This window comes from Convolutriloba macropyga, chromosome 9 (assembly GCF_964194025.1).
Source record: "Convolutriloba macropyga chromosome 9, txConMacr16.3, whole genome shotgun sequence".
NCBI classification, from domain to species: domain Eukaryota; kingdom Metazoa; phylum Xenacoelomorpha; order Acoela; family Convolutidae; genus Convolutriloba; species Convolutriloba macropyga.
The window spans coordinates 35,385,719-35,398,342 of NC_134476.1; the positions used below are offsets into that span (position 1 = coordinate 35,385,719).

General features: G+C 34.4%; 1 pseudogene; it reads right to left on the reverse strand.

Moving 5' to 3' along the window:
* Positions 1-200: 200 nt before the first annotated feature.
* The window catches only part of LOC142345748 (uncharacterized), a 76,570-nt pseudogene continuing 64,146 nt past the window's right edge, over positions 201-12,624 (reverse strand).

Genomic DNA, 12,624 nt, shown 5'->3' on the forward strand with positions numbered 1-12,624 from the left:
CTTAAAAGATTTGAAGAGAATAGATGTATTTGGATGCATCAATGTTCAAATATCAAAGATCGGATCTGTTTCTTCTCCACGTGAACAAATTTTACATCTCAAAGCCTGTAAGAGATTTTGAACACACAATTGATGGCAAATAGCATAAGAAATGGAGCTAGTCATTACAGTTTCAGTTGAACCTTTGTAATCGTGTAGATTCTAATATTTGAACGGTGGAAAGAAAACAGCTCCCTATATGATCGAAACCAAAATTAACATATCAAGTATAGTAGCAAATTAAAAAAGACAAAATAAACAAAACTTGAACAAACTTATTGCTATACATCCGAATCATTAAATAACAAACACTACACAGAGTCTAAATGGTCCGGATTTGTTCATACAAACATTTAGGACACAATAAAACATCAGAAAGAATTTTTCAAAGCTCGCCAGTAGAATCAAATTCGATTGAGTAATAACATGTTTCCAGAGAACTAAGTTTAACTGCAGATGAGTTATAACCGCTGTAGTTATAACAGCTAGTTATTATATCACGCCACTTCTCGTGCTCTGTGGACTCCTGGCATGGACGGGAAGGGTGGAACTTCTGTTCATCGTCGACACAATCGAACCCCCTGATTCAAAGCCCCCCAGGTGTCCCAAGGGGTTAACGTGTTGTTGGGGGGAGAGGGGGCGTTGGTGATTGTGGCTATGGGACTGCAAGATAAGAGGCATATCCATGGGCACGATTCCGGGCGGAGCCGGGGGCGGAGGGGGTGGGGGAGGAGGGGGAGGGTTGGTGGTGACTAAATGGCTCGTACCCCCCGATAAGGGTTGCGCTATCAAGGGGGTTGTCGAATGGCTGTGGGGGATGGCGGTGATGGGGGCGTTGTTGTTGAAGCCCCCCAAAGTCTGCTGTTGATGTTGTGGTAGTGGTTGTTGTTGTTGGGAATACATGTTGTTGTGGATTGGGTTGTTTGTAATGGTCGGAATTGCAGCCACGCTCCCAGATAAATTCCTAGACGAAAAAAAAAACAATAATAGTTTTGAAGCACAGCTATTGCATCCATAATAAGGAATGGCATATTTCAGTTAAAATTGTTTAATAACTTAGCTGAGCGGTCATGTTGATGCTTGATTTTATCAACACTATAATGCGACAAAATGGTGATCGTTTCCAATTTTTTCTAGGTCTAAAAAAAGTTCTAAAAAGGTTCCTGTTAGCAAAACGGGCTCGGAATCGACAACTAAATTAATCCCTGGGTATAATACGTACCCTAGCATTAAGGCTGCACCTTTGAAATTTCTGAACTCATAATTCTTCACAAAGAACAATGCCAATGAGAAACTTCGGAGAAGGAGGAAGAAGGAAAAACTAACATCATACTAAAATACAATAAAAAAATGGACTATTCAATTTAAAAATTAAGAGCTTAAAACAAACAACTAACCACGAATTGCTCTACAAGCTATCCCCAAGAGTTTGAGCTCAAGTGACCTTAAGTTATTTGGGTCTGTCTAGAGGTTTCAAGTCTAAAGCGCTAAATTATTCTATTAGTTCGATTTTCAGGTGAACCTGATTTTTGTTTCCTTCACGTATATCATACTGATATGATCGCTGAAATTATCTTGTATGTTTAGTGGGTTTCGTTTCCACGTCAATTTGACCTGCTGGTAATTGAAATTTGGCTTCAAATCGTTGTTTGGTCACTTACATAAAAAATAACAAAAAAAAGACAAAAGTATTTTAAAAAATATACAACGCATCATTACAACCCGAATAAAATTTGAATTATAATATTCTTGATGCTCCACCGCCTGACGCTCGCTCATTAAAATAAAAAACTCTCCAATTGTTACAAAAATAGAAAAGTTGACCAAAAAGTCAATTAATCAAAAATAAATGTTGAATTTTGCCTACTTATCGAGTTTTAAAATTAAAAAACCCTTATTAATCAACTGGAAAAATTGGATAGCTTAGCCATATCACAATCAAAAGGAACATCAAATGCCGACAAAACTCAAGAGCTCATTAAAAATTACAAAAACAATTTGTCGATTCATAAAACCATAACTTTACTCAAAAAACAATATTTCAATCATTGGCCCAAATGTTAACACAAGTGGGCTACTTAAACCAAATTTTAAATTAAAAATAGACAGGCCTGTAATTGGGATCAAAAAATTTTATAAAGGACAGACCCAAAATACAAACCGAATCTTTTTCAATGCAAAAATCAACTATGAGACCAAAAATGACCTTGCTGTCGCTGTGAGGTTGCTTCAATTCTGACAACAATTCTTTCACAAAAAATGCGTTGTATTTATTTTGGCAAGCAAAAATTTTTTTTTATATCAAAAATAAATGAATTATTTATGAAGTTCGGTTCATTTTGACGAAAGACTGCAAAATAATTTTTCCAGAAAACTTTCTTACAAACCGAAGGTATAATTAGCGCATATATGAATTGAAAAATTTATGTCAGTAGTTTTGCATTACGTCGGCCAAAAGTGCCAAAGTGGGCAGAAAACTCATACTTAACGCCATTTTAGTGGAATAAAATTTTGATTTTTCAAAAATATAGCTGAAAATTGGGGCAAAACAGTTGGTTCAAACTATACGCCATTTTTTTGTCTTAAAACTTGAAACACATAAAACCATAGTTCACAATTTTTGTCATTTTTTGAAGCAACAATTGATCAAAAGCCAAGCAAAATTTTTTTAAAAATTTAAGCAAAAAAATTTTAAAAAAATCACAAAAAAAACAAACGGAAGTCAGGCTATCGTTCAAAACACTTTAAACCTTTTTAACTCCCAGGAAAAAACGGAATTCCGAAAAATTTTGAAATTCTACGCTTCAGAAGTTTGCTAACGATACCACTCTCAACCATGTACAATGATTATATCGATCGGCAAAAATTGACTGAACAAAAAAACTAGTTGAGCCTATAGTTCCCACATCACTAAATTTGGTCGGAAAATAATATCTCAAATTTCAAAAGCTGCCAAAATTTTATTATCCATTAGTATATACAAGGCTCAGGTAGACATTCCAAGAAGCTTTATGTTTATTGGCTTTTGTAGCCATGTAAGTTTTACCTATTAGAAAGGGAAAATTAAATTGAAATCTTTGTTTGGTCACTTACTTAAAAACAACAAAAGACAAATTTATTTCAGAAAAATGTAATGCGCACCATTACAATCCGAATAATATTTGAATAATGCACCAGCTCTTGATGCTTGTTCATTAAAACGAAAAATGTTCCAATTCTTAACGAAATAGCAAATTTGACCAGAAGACAATTTATCAATAAATGATGCATTTGGGATACTTAACGAGTAATTTTACCATAAGGTCATTATGTACCAACTGAAGCCATTAGGTATTTTCTTCATCAACTTGCTAGATAGGAATTAGACATCTGAATAATTAGACTCAGCCCTAATGCCACAAAAAGGAGCATCAAATGCTAGCAAAACTCAAAAATTCATTGAAACCCTGAGCTTTAACCCTGAGCTTTGTAAAACCCTGAGCTTTAACCAAAAAAACAAAAGTTTTTCATTGGTCCTTAATTGAACGTAAACTTTCATCAATTAAATTTCAAATGAAAATAGTCTTGTCTTTTATTGGGATGAAAAAATTGCAAAAAAATGTCTTAGAAAGGGCTGACTCAAAATACAATCCGAGTTTTTTTTCTTTGCAAAAATCAACTATGAGCCAAAACTGACCTTGCTGTCGCTGCGCGGCTACTTAAAAAAACAATTCCTTTAAAAACTGCGTTTTCTATTTTTAGGCCAACAAAAACTTTTTTCTGATCTGCAAATACAAATAAATTTTTAATTATTTATAAAGTTCGGTTTAAATTAGCGAAAGACCGCAAAGTTTTATTTCCGGAAAACTTTCTTAGGAACCGGAGGCACAATTAGCCCATATCTGAGTAAACAAAGACTGTTTCAGTAGTTTCTAAGTCCACACTACCGGTCAAACTGTACAAGGTGGGCAAAGTAGCCATATTTGATGCTATTTGTAGCGAAAAAAAAAGAGAAAAAAATCTGAATTTTCAAAAGATTTTGCTGAAAATTTAGCCAAAACAATTGGATCAAACTATTTGCCAACTCGTTTTTGTTTTTAAACATAAAACCAATGGAACCATGGTTAACAATTTTAACATATTTTCAACAAAAAATGATCAAAATTCAAGCAAAAAGTACTGAAATATAAGAACAAGACAACGGAAGTTAGGTCAACGTTCACAAAATTTTAAACCCTTAACTCCTCAGAAAACCCGAAATTCCAAAAAAATCTCTGTAATTTGAAAATTTACGCTTGACAAACTTTACAATGATACCACTATCAACCCTGAACAATGAATATATCGATCGGCGAAAATTGACCGAAAAAAAAAACAGTCGAGCATATAGTTCCTGCCTCACTAAACTGAGTCGGAACAAAAATCAACCAAAAATAAAAATTTCAGCAGTCTGCCTTTACTTACTGCTCGCGGAACTTGAAATCATAAGTTCTTTGCTACGAGGATTAATTGTCCCATTGACTAATAAGTCACTAACTCGGAAACCATTTTGAGAACAATAATTTCTCTCAAATTCGAGATTTTGAAAAACTGTGAAATAATTAGTTTGATTGTTTTGCATTCTTAATTATGTTGCATTATTTTGAATAAATTTTTATATTACAGGCAGAAACAACCATTATGGGGTAATAATATTTTTTAGTCATAAAATGATAGTTTTCTTCATCATTAACCAAATTTTGATATGTGATCTTCAATAGTTAATTTAAGCGAAGCACAAGGGTAAATAGCAATGCAAATATAAGTTTTCGTCAGTGCATTCCACTACATTAATTATTTTAAGAAACTATTTTTGAAGCTAACGAACATGTACCCATAACCAAAAGCCGAGAAAACAATTGGTTTAGTTCACAAACAAAGCCTTTCACTGGCCATAGAAAAACTGAAAACTGATTATTACAGAACCCAAACCCGATATTTCGCACAAAAACCGTACCACCGCTATTTTTTGATCCAACGACAACCACTCGACTTGTCTGAGAAATTGACGTTTAAAATGGCATGACGTAACAGGGCAAATCGGTGATGACGTATGACGTAATGTAAGATGACGCAACATGGTGATATAATTGGTTAGATGATGTAATAATCGTCAGTAACACGACATAGGGTTATGATTGTTAAAGCTTTGTGCTGTCATGACTTCTCGGACTGAAAAGTTTCCGGGTTTTTGGAGCCTGTGATGACTCATGACTCTACCTGAAGGTTTGGGTTGTTCACGTGTTTGGAGAGAGTGGTGGGTAGGGTGTTACTACTATTATTATTAATAGCGGAAGAGTGTTGATAGTTTGGCTTGTAATGTCGATTGTACGAGGCTGCTTTGCGTGAGCCTCCGGACGATGAGAGATTTGGCGAATGTGAAGAGCTGTCATTAATATACGCACATTTGAAACTACAAAAGTGTGAAACTACAAAAATAGGAAAATTTTGAGTCAAGTTCAACTTTTTTTCATTCATCGCGATCCCTGTCTCTTTGAAAACTGATTTAAAAGCAAGCTGAAAATTGAATTGTAACATATAAGAGCAATGTTTTTCATATTAGCTATTCCGGTTGCCACAAGGAAAAAACTTGGACAAAAATTGCAATTTTAGCAACCGTAGCAATTTCTGATCGTATTGTCTCATTAAGTATTTTGAACTACTCTTGGTCTATACCAAAGCTCGCAATATTAAGATCGGTTCATTGACATAAGACGAAAAGGCACCAGCAGAATTAAAAGTTGCATATGAGAAAAAAAGGAAAGAAAAAATTTAACTGTATTGATTCAAAGGCATATACGAACCGATTTTCGTTTTCACATTAAAAAATGTAGATAAAAAAGACACTTTGCAAAACTAATTTTCGGACGGTTATTGAAAACTGAACTAACCAAACACACAAGTGTGAGTATCAGAGAACACACATGAAATGCAACACAATGCAATGCTCAAAGTGAGTTCAAAAGCCATGAGGGGAAAAATAGAAATCAACAGAAAGGTGAGAAAAAATAAATTATTTGGCCAAAATAGTGAATTAATTCTAACAGCGTGTCATTAGCTTCAAAGTCATCCATAATTTCAAATATTTTATTTGAAAAAAGAATGAACTTTCCCCAAGACAACACATTTCTTTAGATCACATATTTCAATTGCATGATTATTCTCTTATAAGTAGCCTCACTTGAAAACAATGGGTGGTTGCGCTCCAAAATCCCACCAGGTCAAAATTTTTGAAGCTACCATTTAAATGCATGAGAAAAACAACCTCCATCCAATCCAAACAAAAGTTCAAATCTGACAATGAAAACAACAATCAAAACAATTTAAATTTATGAGGGAGAAGGCTATAACCAAAACAATAGTTGAGATAGTTTCATGAACGTTTAGACTCAAGATACCAATAAAAAGAAATAAACCGAAAAAAAATTAATTTTTCAAATAATTGCTTTGATGGTTTAATTGATTGAGATTTTAATAGGGAAGGCTGCTTGCAAATAACCCACGAATAGATTACTATATCCTCAGTGTAGCTCAATTACTCGAATTAAAGAAAACAATAGTCAATAACAGAAAAAATTCTCCAAATCACAGGTGACTAAACAAATTTTTCACGCAGATGAACAAAAACAAAGAAATTGGTGCAAAAAAACGAAAATTCGAGCGCAATCCAACCAAAACACTGGAAGAATTAATGCACAAAACCCATACTTGAAGTCATCGTGACGTCATATGGTCAAAACACAAAATCTTGAAGATCTTGAATTAAAAAACAAAGAGGAAGGCCAATAATAGCTCCGCACAGCTATAAAAAATTGATAGTCGAAAGACAGAAGATTTCAATTCAGTGTGCAAAATATTGCAACCAACACAGGATTGGAATTTCAACAAAACAGGGCAAAGAAAAAGATAATACAAAGTTAAAAACTGAATGAATAAAAAATACTTAAAAAAACTGTTCCTTCCAAAGTTTGGCCCAAATGTAAAAAGCTTCTGATAACATCCAAAAAACTGGATTAGTCAATTCAAATTCTTCTTTCTGCATTGAAAACAGCAAAGAAAACTAAAAAGTTACTCAGAGACAAGAGCGAAAGGAATCTGATTCAAATCAAGCTTCCTGAGGTTTAAAAATCAACTAACAAAAAAAACAAAAAGTTTTAACCATCAGTGCTCAGTGAAATATAAACATAACTTTTCTGAAGGTTCCTACAAAACTACATATTGTAAAAAATTAAAAATAAATAACTAAAGTTGCATTCAATTTTCTCCAAAGATTGTCGCGTATCTGCTGAACTCAACAACATACTGAATCTTTAAGTAGCATTTAACCAAGTGGGATAAAAATCAACAAATTTGGTTAATCAAAAACCACCACGCTATTTTCGTGGAAACAAGAAAGGATAACTTTTTCGAGAACAAGAAAAGTAATTTCTTAAAATAATTCACATGAATTACCAACAAAATGGTAAAGTATTCGTATTTATAATGCATATACATAAGCAATAACTGTCTGTTCCATTCCTAATTTATGCAAACATACTCAGCAGATTGCCGTAAAGTAGCCGCCATTGATTGCAATGCACATGATTGGAATTTTCAAAAAGACGGAAAAAAATTGATTGTTTTACAAAAAAAAGTTATCAAAAGTTCATGTTATTTTGTTTGGAATTTGTATTTATGCTGTTTCTCAATGGTAGGGAATAAGATCACTATTCAGAAACATTAGATCTGGTAAGTCGTTAGATTGATGTTTCAACAAACAGCATCAGAAACTGAGCTTTGCGTGTTCGTCGCATTCCTGTTGTTGATTTCGTTTTCGATATTAACACTTTTTGGCTCTCTAGACTGCTTTGCAGAATAACCACTGCTTAAAAAAAAACTTTTGAGCAGAATGAGCAAAAAGTGAAACTAGCCTAGAGAATTTTTGCGCAAAATGTCTGATAACTAGCAAAAAAGCTAAAAAGAAACAAATTTGTTCATAGTACATAAAGACAGGACGTCTAATAGCCGTCTGAGGCTATTACAACCACTGCTACTAATGAAAACAACACAGTAGGCCAAAAATCCGCACAATACATGGGGAAAACCTCACCATTGGCTTAAAATTTCTTCTAATTAGCAAAACTCTCAGAATGCCATCAAGACCGCGATAATATTATTAACATAATCTACTGAAACTTTTAAGCAAAAAAAACATAAAATCCAAACCATTCACTTCTTAAAAAAGTTAAATGATAACAAAACTTTGGTTCACTTAGAAATTTTATCCACACCATTATTTTTCGTTCTCTCAAGAAAAGTGTAGTTAATTAGCTGTCCATAAATACGTATAAGCTTGAAAGAAAACTGATCACCTTCAAATAAAAAATATAATTGATTATTAATTTTTAACGAATAGGATCTATTCAATAGAAACGAAAAGGATCTATTCAATTTAAAAAATGATGATGTAAAGCCGTTATTATATTAAGTTATAATGAATAGAATAGAAAGAATAGTTAATTCAATTGGACAACATTTCAAACCATCATATCCAATTACAATCTAATTAGGACACAAAATGAGCAAAATTGCTCTTCAAGTCTGTGCCCACATACGCAAAAAATTAACAAACCCAAATAAATTGATGTCATCTTGCTGAAGCCTATTAAAAGTTAGTAATACAGGGTAAAAACATCCCTATTATCTTTAATGTAAAGCTCACTTCTTTTTGATATATGTGCTTTCACTTGTTGAAAACTAAAGTTTTGAAAGTTTTCGGGTAATAAATTAAGTTGTTTTAGCCAATTCTATGTTTTCTTCAACAAGTTAGCTAATGACTTTTTGTTTTTTTGTAGTTTTATGCTAAAGCTATTTGACATCGTGATTAAGTTTTCATTTATTCATTTTATCAATGAAATGGAGTCGGAAAAGAATAAATTTTGCTGCCAAAAAATTTAAGTATTTTTTAATAACCTAAAACCCAAACACAGCGGATCAGCTTAACAATAATTTTTAGATGAACCAACAGCTAGTAGATTTGAGGAAAGCACTTACATGACTCTATTTCGAATAGTTCCTCCCGTGTTCACATCCAATCCTCCTCCTGCACCAACACCAGTATTTCCAGCAGCGCCGTCCAGGTGCATGTGGGATGTGGTCCTGCTCTGTTGATGGTTATGGTGGTGGTGATGGTGATGGTCGTGACCCTTCTTTGAGTAGACTTTCTCTGCCCCGAATATGAGGGTGAATATGAGCACCATCTGAGTTATGATCACACCCAGTGGAAAGAAAGCCGAGTATTTGTCTGAAAAACACAGATTATTACTAGTTATAACTATTACATAACTCGCTCTTCAACAAAACTCATATTCTCGTCTGTAAGTTTTATTCAATTTTTTCTTCTGGAAACCATTTTGTAAATATTCGAATCCATTTTGAAACGTTCTCTGCCCGCCCTAATCTGCTTGTTTCCTACAAATTTTTCCGATCAATTTTGGCATAAGCAAAAAAGTTATATAATCTAAGGGTTTAAAACTTATTCAAAAATTCTTTCAGAAAACGCTTAAGCATAATCTAAGAAAAGATTTCTTAAAATATAAATCAAACCTTCTTATTTTTTCTGTGCCTTTGGTGCATACATAAACTCTATTTCAACAACTTATACACTCGTTGTGTATCTACATCATTTAATACCTCACAGAGTTACATGAATTCAATTTGAGGCACGTAATTTGAAAATATCGGCAAAATAATGCTGAGTTTGTTCTAAGATAACTGACCTTTGACCTTGAGGAGAGTGGACCATGATGCACGGATGCCGAAAGCAGTGACATTGCAGACATACTCATCCCTGTCCTGGTACTGGAGATTGCTCATCCTCAATATCGTCGGCATCTTATTGTCATCAAGCATCAATTTGTAGTAGTACCTATCAAAGAACTTGTTCTCATCATTAAAGAACTTGTTCATACCACATCCACGCACTTTGATAAGACTAGTGAGCGCATACAAGTTTTCTGCTTTTGGATGCTTCCATTTTATGATATTTATTGAAGGAAGAGCATGTTATACAAAAATCCAGCGTTTTCGGGTTTTATCGTCAGCTTTCCAAAGAAGCTAGAAAATGGCATATTGGTCAATTTCTAAAACTCTTCAAAAAATATTCCAATACTTGATAAATGTCTCTTGCATAAAAAATTCTGCGGTTGAAGAAATTCAGTTCGGCTATCAATTTAATGAGATAGACTAAGGACTTTAACGACTGTTCACGAGATCAAAATTGATGATTGTTCTTTCTTATGTAACTCAAAAAACTAACGTGGGGCGAATTGCTCTCAAACGTCTGGAGAATGGTTGGCTACGTCAGTAGTTTGCTACTGTTTTGAGGAGGCTAGCTTTAGCTTAGCGTCAGGGTCGTGAGTTCAGCGGGGAGGGCACGGGGGGATGGGGCGCTCGGTTACGGGTGGAGCAATGAGCCGGGGAAGTGGTCTGAGGAGCAAATGTGTTGGAGGTGAGAAATGCGAGGGGACGTCAAGTGGAAGGGGGAGATGAAATGGGGTGTGGGGGTCAAACTCCAAGAACCGCTCACCACACCTTGATTTTATCTGTCCAAAACAATTTTGGTGAATCTGAATCGCATACGAAAAGTCTATTAAGATGAGAGGCTCTAAGAGAAATGCATGTTCTCCAGGAGTTACCTGTTTATTCTGTTTTTGAGGACAGAAAATTAAAAGTGTCAGACAAAAAATCAGTCAGGCCAAAAAAAATACCGCAGTACTAAAAGACCACAGGACTAATAAAATTGCTTCAAACTTTGTTTGAGATCAATTAATGAAACTTTGCATTCCTGTTTATATTGAACGTACGTAGAAGAAGACATTTTCTTAACCAAAAATACATGATTACCGAAAATCCCTAATTCTAATATAAGCTGAAATGCATTGAAATCAGTTACTTCGAGCTCTCAAAACGTGGCAATCACAAATATATTTATAAAAAAATTTAGTCAATTGAAGTAGTCACTTATAGCAAACTACTCGAAGGGTTCAAATTGGTCCTATAGAAATCAAAAGTTTCATGGCTATATCAGTCCTCAATACGTGATTACAAAAAGTTACTTATCGTCAAACTAATATGAGAAGCACCTTTGGATGACTAAATTTATGAACAGTTTTTTTCAGAAAACAAAAATTGTGGCAACAGTTTGGCTGATTAAGTCACAAAATTTGCTTTAAAAATCAATATTTCAGTCAGAAGAAAAGGGAATGGATTTTGAATATTTTACGCACGGTTGTGTTCAAATAGCTGCTACTAATATTAATCCCCGTGATGCTAAACATTCACTCACGTTCAAAATACTAGTTCAACAATAGCTTCTCTGAGATTAGGCGGTTTATTATTTTTTCAGTACTCTCGACCGAGAAAAATTCCAACAAGTTCTAACAAAACCACCTATTGGGTACAAATTATGTTAATTTTCTTCAGCCGGGGGTAGTAGCGTATAGAGGTACAATTACTGATTGCCATCTAAAATACGCAACAAACGTGAAAAGTGAGAAAAAAACAGAAAACAGTAACTATAAAGCGTTTCATATAAATTTCTTTACTCTTGGCAAGTTTACCACATTGGATTTTATTAGCCTGTGCAAAAATTTATTAAAGCAAAAAATTGCATAAAATGTCGACAACAGGAACTTTCTAGAAAACCGAAGATTTATTTACAAGAAACCAGTTCGTTCTAGTTCTTTAAACCTACCTCCTTCCGTTGAGTGAGTTTTCATGTCGCATCGTGTCTCCTATGATTGGTTTATTGTTCTTGAACCACTCTATCTGAGCAAAAGGGAGAGACACTATATTACAGTACAACTCCACTGTACTGCCCACGAATGCCTTCACTGTGCGTGTTGTGTTGGTCTGATTGAACTGGTTCAGTTTGTATGTTGGACCATCTGAAATATTTTCAATTGTGAACAAAGTTGTCACAGAAGAAGAGCTTCAAAATGTTAAATTTGAACCTCAGCCTTTGATCTTGGATGTTTACTCACTCTACGCACCCAGAGTGTTAATATACTTGAATTTTACATTAAGAAACAGGTATGAATCTATGAAAGGGTCGGAAGATATACTTACACCTGACGATTGCCCTTTCGTGGACCCTGCCCTGGAATGTTCCAGACTGTGCCTCATAGGTGCACCAGTAGTAGCCAGCATGCTCTATCCTGGCTCGCCTCACGCTCAAAATACTGCCATCCGCAGACACACTAAAAGCACACATACTTACAGTTGTACATTCAAGTTTGTTATGTTTAAATTCACTCTCCATAAAAATTTGTCCGAACAACAACAAAAACTTCGACAAACACTGGAACCTGCTTCACTTTGACATATAGCTGATAACGCTTGAAATACGCACAATATCTTTACCATGTAGCGTCATACGGCTGCCCAAAAATTCATTATCAACAGGGCAAAGCTCTTCAGAATTCAATGTTTTTTTAGATACAAACGAAAAATCAGCAGACTTGAACCAAATTTTGGATTTTTACGATGCCACCCACAATTTAATACATTCAACCCAACGCGTGTTGC